Source organism: Mauremys reevesii, linkage group 1 (genome assembly GCF_016161935.1).
Source record: "Mauremys reevesii isolate NIE-2019 linkage group 1, ASM1616193v1, whole genome shotgun sequence".
NCBI classification, from domain to species: Eukaryota; Metazoa; Chordata; order Testudines; family Geoemydidae; genus Mauremys; species Mauremys reevesii.
This window is the reverse complement of record NC_052623.1, coordinates 310,372,273-310,379,588: the sequence shown is the minus strand read 5'-3', so window position 1 is coordinate 310,379,588 and position 7,316 is coordinate 310,372,273. Positions and strand designations below refer to the sequence as shown.

The window sequence follows — 7,316 nt, the reverse complement described above, 5'->3', positions numbered from 1 at the left end:
TGGTATCAGAGGTGAGACAAGCAGCTGAGTCCAGGTGCGAGGAATGGAGGCAGAGGGTAAGTAGGGGTGATGGAGGGGGCAGCGGTGGTGGTGGGGTGAGGGGGGACAAATAGACCAGGGGGCAGTCTCCACGGCACACCCCCTGCCTTCCCACCACAACAGTTGATACCCCTACCACAAGAGCAAAGTTGAAAAGTTACTCAGTCCTTCAGGAGGCCTTGTCCACGGTGTCCTGCAGGGTTCCTGTGTGCTCCCCCAGAAACAGAGGTCTCCTCCTTCCTCCTCAAGGCACCATCAGGCTCCCAAGCAGCAGAGACAACAGCATCTGCAGGCATTCCAGCAACCAGGCAGGAGGGACCCCTCCGGTGGTGGCAGCAGCAACAGTACAGACAGGGGCCCTCACTCACCCTCCAGGGAGCAGGCCACCAGGCCCGCCACCAAGGAGCAGCAGCAGCAACCTGGAGTCCATCATCCGGCAAAGTGGGGGGTGTGGGTCTGGCCCAAAGGAGAAGCTGAGGCAGCAAGAGCCCTGGGCCTAGCAGTAGCACACTCTACACCCACAAGAGAGTGGTGTGGAAGACAGCTCTATTAGCACCCTTTCCCCCTGGTAATTGAACAGGGGTTACTCCAGGTTAATTAGGACACCTGGGACCAATCATGGGCCTGCCAGAACCTGATAAAAGCCTCCCCTCCAGTCAGATATAGGAGTTGTGGGGAGCAGGTGTGTTACTGGAGAGCTGGATCGTGCAGACATTGACAAATGCCAGGAGGGAGACCTCACAGGTACAGAGGTGAAGAGCAGGAGAAACCCCACCCAACAGAGTGTACAGCCCTTCTGGGCCCCAGAGGTTTGGGGGAAGAGACCCTGCCAGAGGGCAAAGACTGAAGTGGGCATCTGGCCTGCCGCCACTACGAACACAGGAGCTACTGGAGACTAAGAGGTTCCCCTTTCAGGGAGGATGGGAGGAAACCCTGCTCTGATGAGGTGGGGACAGTAAACCCAGGGGCATGAGGAAATTCCCAGGGAGAGAGGAATCCCCCCAGCCTGCCGCTAAGAGGAAGCGCAGAATCTATGGAGGTGGAGAGGAGCTCTGCCATAGTACTTATAGACTGTAATCAAGTCACCCCTTAACTTTATTTTGTTAAGCTAAATAGGTTCAGCTCCTTGAGTCTATCACCATAAAGCCTTTAATAATTCTTGTGGCTGTCTTTTGAACCCTCTTTAATTGATCCTTATTGAAATGCAGGCACTAGAATTGGACACACCAGTGGCAAGTACAAAGGTAATAGAACAGAGGTGGGCAAACTATGGCCACAGGACTGTCCTGCCCAGCCCCTGAGCTCCTGGCCCCGGAGGCTCGCCCGTGGCCCCTCCCTCGCTGTCCCTCCTGCCCCCGCAGCCTCAGCTCACTCACTGCCCCGCCAGCACAATGCTCTGGGCAGCGGGGCTGTGAGCTCCTGGGGCAGCACAGCTGCAGAGCCCAGCCTGACCTGGTGCTCTGAGCTGTGTGGTGGTGGTGGCGGCAGCTCCAGGCAGCGCGGTAAGGGGGCACAGAGCAGGGGAGGCGGATAGAGGGCAGGGGAGTTAGGGGTGGTGGTCAGGGGGACCAGGGGGCATTGAATGGGGGCAAGGGTCCTGGGGGCGCAGACAGGAAGGAGGGGGTTGGATGGGGTGGGAGTCAGGGGACAGGGAGAAGGGGTGGTTGGATGGGGCAGGGATCTTGGGAGGGCCACCAGGAATGAGAGGATGGGTTGGATGGGGTGGTGGGGGGCAGCCAAAAAATATTCTCTTAACTTGCAAATTTAAGTTTCAGTTATTAGGATATCCCTTATTATAGTATAGTTACCCTCCATCATGGGAGAAATGTTATTAGAAGGGGAAAGCCCGACCTCCCAGGTTTTAAACATTGCCTCACTTGCCTGTCCTTGATCCTGGTGTCTGATGGGCACTCAGTGTGTCCTCTACCTTGGCAAGACACACATGCCACAAAAGTTCTCCCACTACCACAATCTCAAGGCTTGTGCCAAGAAAGCAAGGGACCTATGTGTTGGAGAAGTTTGTGCCCGGCATCCAATCCGGGTGTGACACTGCACCCATATTTTTTTACAGTAGTATGATTATGACATAGTTATGGTGTATTTTATGCAAGATAAGAGACGTAAGATGTCATTGGAAAGGTTATGATTTGCTGAATATGATTATCCTATTTGTATGCACGTATCACTTTTGTATCTGAAGTTATGAATATTGACTATGTAGTTGTATTTTGCATGTAGTTACACCTGGATAACACCCACTAGACAAGATGTTTTCATTCTAGACAGTGGAGTGGGGAATGGGCCATTAGTAAAACAATAGGCCTCAGAAGAAGCTTATCTCCCACCTGGGAAGTCTTCCTGAGAACGCCACAGACAGCATCTGAGTAATGGCTGCTATGATGCTACAAAGACACGTGATATGACCACATGTCTCTAGACTCCATCTTGGGATGTCAGTATTTTTCCACAGACCAGTCTGGGAACTAAGCTTTGAAACAGAGTTCTTGCCATATGCAAAAGTTATATAAGGTGAGGAGTGACTTCACCTGAGGTTCTTCACTGACTCCCCGCCCAAGAAGATTCCTGGAAACACCTGAGGAACAAAGACTGAACTGGGAGAAGTGCTGGATCCAGGCTAATGAGATTTTTAGCCTGTGAATGGAACACCTGGGGATTCCAAGCTGTAAGCAAGTGCAGCTTGACCCTAAGAATCTGCAGCCTGCTTGTATCATCCCTTAGGATGAGAATTTGCTATTCATATCCAATCTATTTAGTATATCAAGCTTATTTTGCATTTTTGTTTATTTGCTAGGTAATCTGCTTTGATCTGTTTGCTATCCCTTATAATCACTTAAAATCTACCTTTTGTAGTTAATACATTTGTTTTTGCTCTATCTAAACCAGTGCGTGGGAATCATAACTCTGGGGCAGAAAGCTGTTGTATATTCCTCTCCACATTGAGGGAGGGGGCAAATTTTATGAGCTTGCACTGTACAGTTCCCTTTGCAGCGCAAGATGGTATAATTTTGGGTTTATACTCCAGAGGGGGTGCTGTAGAGGTATTTTCTTTGATTTTCACTGTTAACCCCTAAACACCATCTTGGATTTCCATTAACAACAACTTTGGAATCCATATTGGGCATCCTTCTTCCCCATCCCCTTTAGTTTGGCACCTTTTCTCATCCAAAGGTGGAACACTGGCAGGTCACCTGACTGTTAGTCTGCCCAGCAACTAGGACAGCATATAACACCTTTGCTCCAGTGAGAAGGGACTGCACATTTTGGAGGTAGCATGTGCTGCTGCTGTCAGGTAGTGAGTGCTGCTATTCAATGGATAGGTAGGCCATAGTACCACACTAGGGTTTTGGGAGGGTAACTTACCTTGCATGCACAGACAGCCTGTCATCTTCTGTCCTAATTCTTTAGCTCACATCCACCCATGATGGCACAGGGAAAGAAGATCTACTAAGAAGAGAACAGAGTGGTCATCTACCTGTTCTGAGGTCCTGCTTCCAGTACCTGTTGGTGACATCTGGATCTGGAGTTCAGCCAGTTGTGATGGTGTAACCTGTCCATCAAGCTGCAAGAGATGGTAAAGAGGCAACACCTTGTTTTTTGCTAGGCCTGATCTGGGTTTAAACTTGGGTCAGGGCTTCAAGCCTTTATCCTGTTATGGCCAAAGCCTGTTTGTATTTGATCCCTTTCCCTATTACAATTGCGAGTCCTTAGTGTTTTACCTGTGTTACTCACCTTGTTTTACCTACTTGTATAACTGTTGCCTGTTAATAAACCTGTTCCTTGTTTTGCATCTCATCCCTTTATCAGTTTTCTTTGAAGTAAAACAAACTTCTTGATAGAAACAAGGTATAAAATCCAGTCAACAGTGCATGCCTGAGGAGTTTGGAGGTACCCTAGCTGGAGTCTTACATTCAGGCTCTTTGACCAGCCCCTTCATAGGAACTGCAGCTGAGTGTCCCTACCTGTATATATGCTGGTGAAAGTGCAGGATGGAGCCTGGAGAGGGCTTTTCAGCTTGTCACAGCAGTACAGTGCAAGAGGGAGCCCAGGTCGGTGGGTCGGGGGGCTCAATGGTACCCCAATGGCACCCCTGGGGGAACCCATCACACTGGGATCACGGACTTCCCCCACACCCAGACACAAGGGTGGCATCTGACAGTGGATCCCCACCACCATGTCAGACGAAGGAGCATCTGCCAGAAAAGCGACAAAGAAACTGGCTCCAACCTCCTCTCCTCGGGAATCTGCAAAAAAGAGATGTTCCCTGACCCGTCAGACCTCATTGGTACCAAGAGCACCGATACTGGCCACCTCTGAGGTAGCGGAACCATCCAGTACCACATGTACCATGCAAGCCAAAATCCCTAAGCCAAAAAACTGGATCAGAAAAAGGCATTAAAGGGAAACCCACCATTCCTGCCTTGGTACTTCTGGAACTGCTCACACATGTGGCACCAAGCAGCTCCACAGCATTTGTCTATCGCACCACCTTCTGCCTACACTGCTCAGAGCCCATGCCCCTCGGCACCGACAATTACGGTAAAGACGTTGGTGCCACTGACAACACACTCCCCGGTATCAGTGCTCTTAGTACTGCAGCAATTTCCCTGCCATAAAGATCTGGTATCCTTGGCACTGGCATCTCTACTCCTTGGTACTGACTTTACTACAGCTCACTTGTACTATTCCAAGTTACTACACCACCCAGATCAGCTCCTCCTTTATCCAGCGATGAGGATGAGGATGATGAAGAGGAAATCTACTCCTCTTATCACTCCTTGCTATCCACAGTTACCAGACCAGGTGCACCAAAACACCATCGGCTCTCCAACTCATCCCTCCTGATATTGCCGATGTCTGGTGATGTGATCTATGTAGATGTCCCTCGACCACCTAAAGGCGTGGCAACACCATGAGTTGCCGTATCAGCCGATGTGTAGTGCTGACCGATTCCACATTCTCTGAACACTTGCTCATTACTGGGCAAGAATCTTCATTACTCAAGAATCTTCACAACCTCTAGCCTGAAATACAAGCCCCAATTCCTTCATGAGACCTCAGTCTGGTGCTGCGATGCCTTACAGGGCCCCTTTTTGAACCACTAGCAACATACTCACTTCTACATTTCTCGCTATCTGTCCGATGAGTGGAAGAACTGGGGGCCCTCCTGGCACATCCCCCATACACAATATTTTTCAAAAACAAAGTTACCCTATGATTGCACCCCAAGTTCCTACCTAAAAATAGTTTTGTCATTTTATTTGAATCCACCCATCCATCTACCATCATTCTTCCCAAAACCTCATGGGAACAAACAAGAAGCAATGCTTCATACCCTGGATGTCTGAAGGCCGCTAGCCTTTACATTGAAAGGACAAAGTCTTTCAGAAAGTCACCAAAGTTATTTCTTTCCATCACAGAATGATCTAAGGGAGATGCTATATCCAAACAAAGGCTGTCAAAATGGATCTCTGACTGCACTGACTTTTGCTATCATCATCAACAGATACAAACCTCACCAGGGACCCACACACACTCCACCAGAGCTTTTTCTACACTGATAGCTTTCCTCAATAATGTGCCCATTGTGGACATTTGCAGAGCAGCAACCTGGGTCTCTTCCTATACATTCACACTGCACAATACCATAGAGCAGTACGTGACATCAGACACTATACTGGGACTTGCGGTTTTATCATCTGCCATGACTGCAACTCAAGAGCCCTTCCCTTCCACTGAGGGGCACTGCTCTAGTGTCACCTAAAGTGGAGCACCCTCTGGGACAGACCTTGAAGAAGAAACGAAGGTTACTCACCCTTTGCAGTAACTGAGGTACTTCGAGATGCTTGTCCCTGTGGGTGTTCCAGTACCCTCCTGCCTCCCTTCTACTTTGGACTTTTCATACTAGAGACTCTGCAATAGAGAAGGAACTGATGGATGGGAGGAGGGTTGGTCGCACATTGCTTTGTAACCGCCATAGGCAGCGTGAGATGGGGACAGCACATGTGCAGCCCAACCAGGTACCATTACTAAAAATCTGCGATTACAAGTGCAGAGAACTTATGTTCTTATGTAAATTGGAGCACCGACAGGAACAACCCTGTTCAATAATCCCTGAATAATTGTGCAGGGTGAGTAACCTTCTCTTTTCTTCCTGGTCACTGATAAAAAATGTTACTCCTGGGGGAATTCTGTGTAACAGCGCAATGCAGAATTTTGCAGAAATTAACATGCGCACAGAATTTCCTTTCCCCCTGACAGAAATGGGCTGCAGAGCGGCTGGCCACCACTAGGGGCTGCTGGACCCAGCAGAGTCCAGATCACACATAGAAGACACTGCTGTGGGTGGGAGGGAGCTAGAGGATCCCTGGCAGCTGCAGTTCCCAGCATGCCCTGAGGGAAGGGGACAGTGGCGTGCAGGAAACTCCATGCAAGCCTGGGCCCAAGCAGCAGGCTATTTCTCTCTCTGGATCCTTGTACCGCTGTGAACAAATATTTAAACAGGCATTGGGCTAGAGAGAGTGTCAGACTGACTCTGGGCAGGGTACTCACTCAGGATGTAGGAAACCCAGAGTCGAGTCCCCCTGATCTAATTATTTATACAAAGTGGAATAGCTTCAACAGGAGAGACTGAGGAAGCCCCACATCAAAATAGTCCATAGCTCAGTGGTTAGCGCACTTTCTTGAGGGGTAGGAGTCGGGGGGGAGGCTTGAACTGGGTTCTCCTACTGTGAAGCAAACTCACAGCCAAACCAGGGTTGTTCACTCAGCTGCCGTAGTAAGTCAGTCCTCAGGCATGCAGCACCAGCCTATCACTGAGCAGAGCTTGGGTCAGCTATTTCCACAACCCCAGCAGAGTTGCAGATCAGCCTGAGCAACAGTGCTATCTAACCAGGCAATCTGCTGCCTTGCACTGCATCAGACTCCAGAGATTCACAGCTTGCCCTTGCCTCAGCCTCAGTTTTGCCTTTCTTTTCCTTTATGCCAGTATTGTCCCTGCCCTACACTAGCCTTGCTCCAACCTCATTGGCAACCCACTCCAGCCTTGCCTCCTGATCCCCCTGTGCTCCGCCCCCACCCAATCCCTCAGACTCTGACTGTCTAGTTTCAACCTTTGGCACATATCTGGACTCCAGCTTCGGTATAGACTTGACTTGTCTTTGAACTCTGACCACCTCGCTTAGACCTCTGGCCTGCATGGTTCTGATTTGCATTTTTCTATGGACTCTGATCACAGAGTCCCCAGACCTCGATTCCAG

At 49.7% G+C, this 7,316-nt stretch overlaps 1 long non-coding RNA gene across 2 annotated transcripts; it reads left to right on the top strand.

Annotated features, from left to right (window-relative positions):
• The first annotated feature begins 720 nt into the window (after positions 1-720).
• Positions 721-6,197, top strand: LOC120395593. Of its 2 annotated transcripts, XR_005592714.1 has the most exons (4): positions 721-985; positions 3,229-3,377; positions 3,466-3,631; positions 3,865-6,197. It is a non-coding gene; the product is annotated as an uncharacterized LOC120395593 (long non-coding RNA). The 2 variants fall into 2 exon arrangements; XR_005592713.1 differs by lacking the exon at positions 3,865-6,197 and having other exon boundaries at positions 3,466-3,815.
• Positions 6,198-7,316: the final 1,119 nt, after the last annotated feature.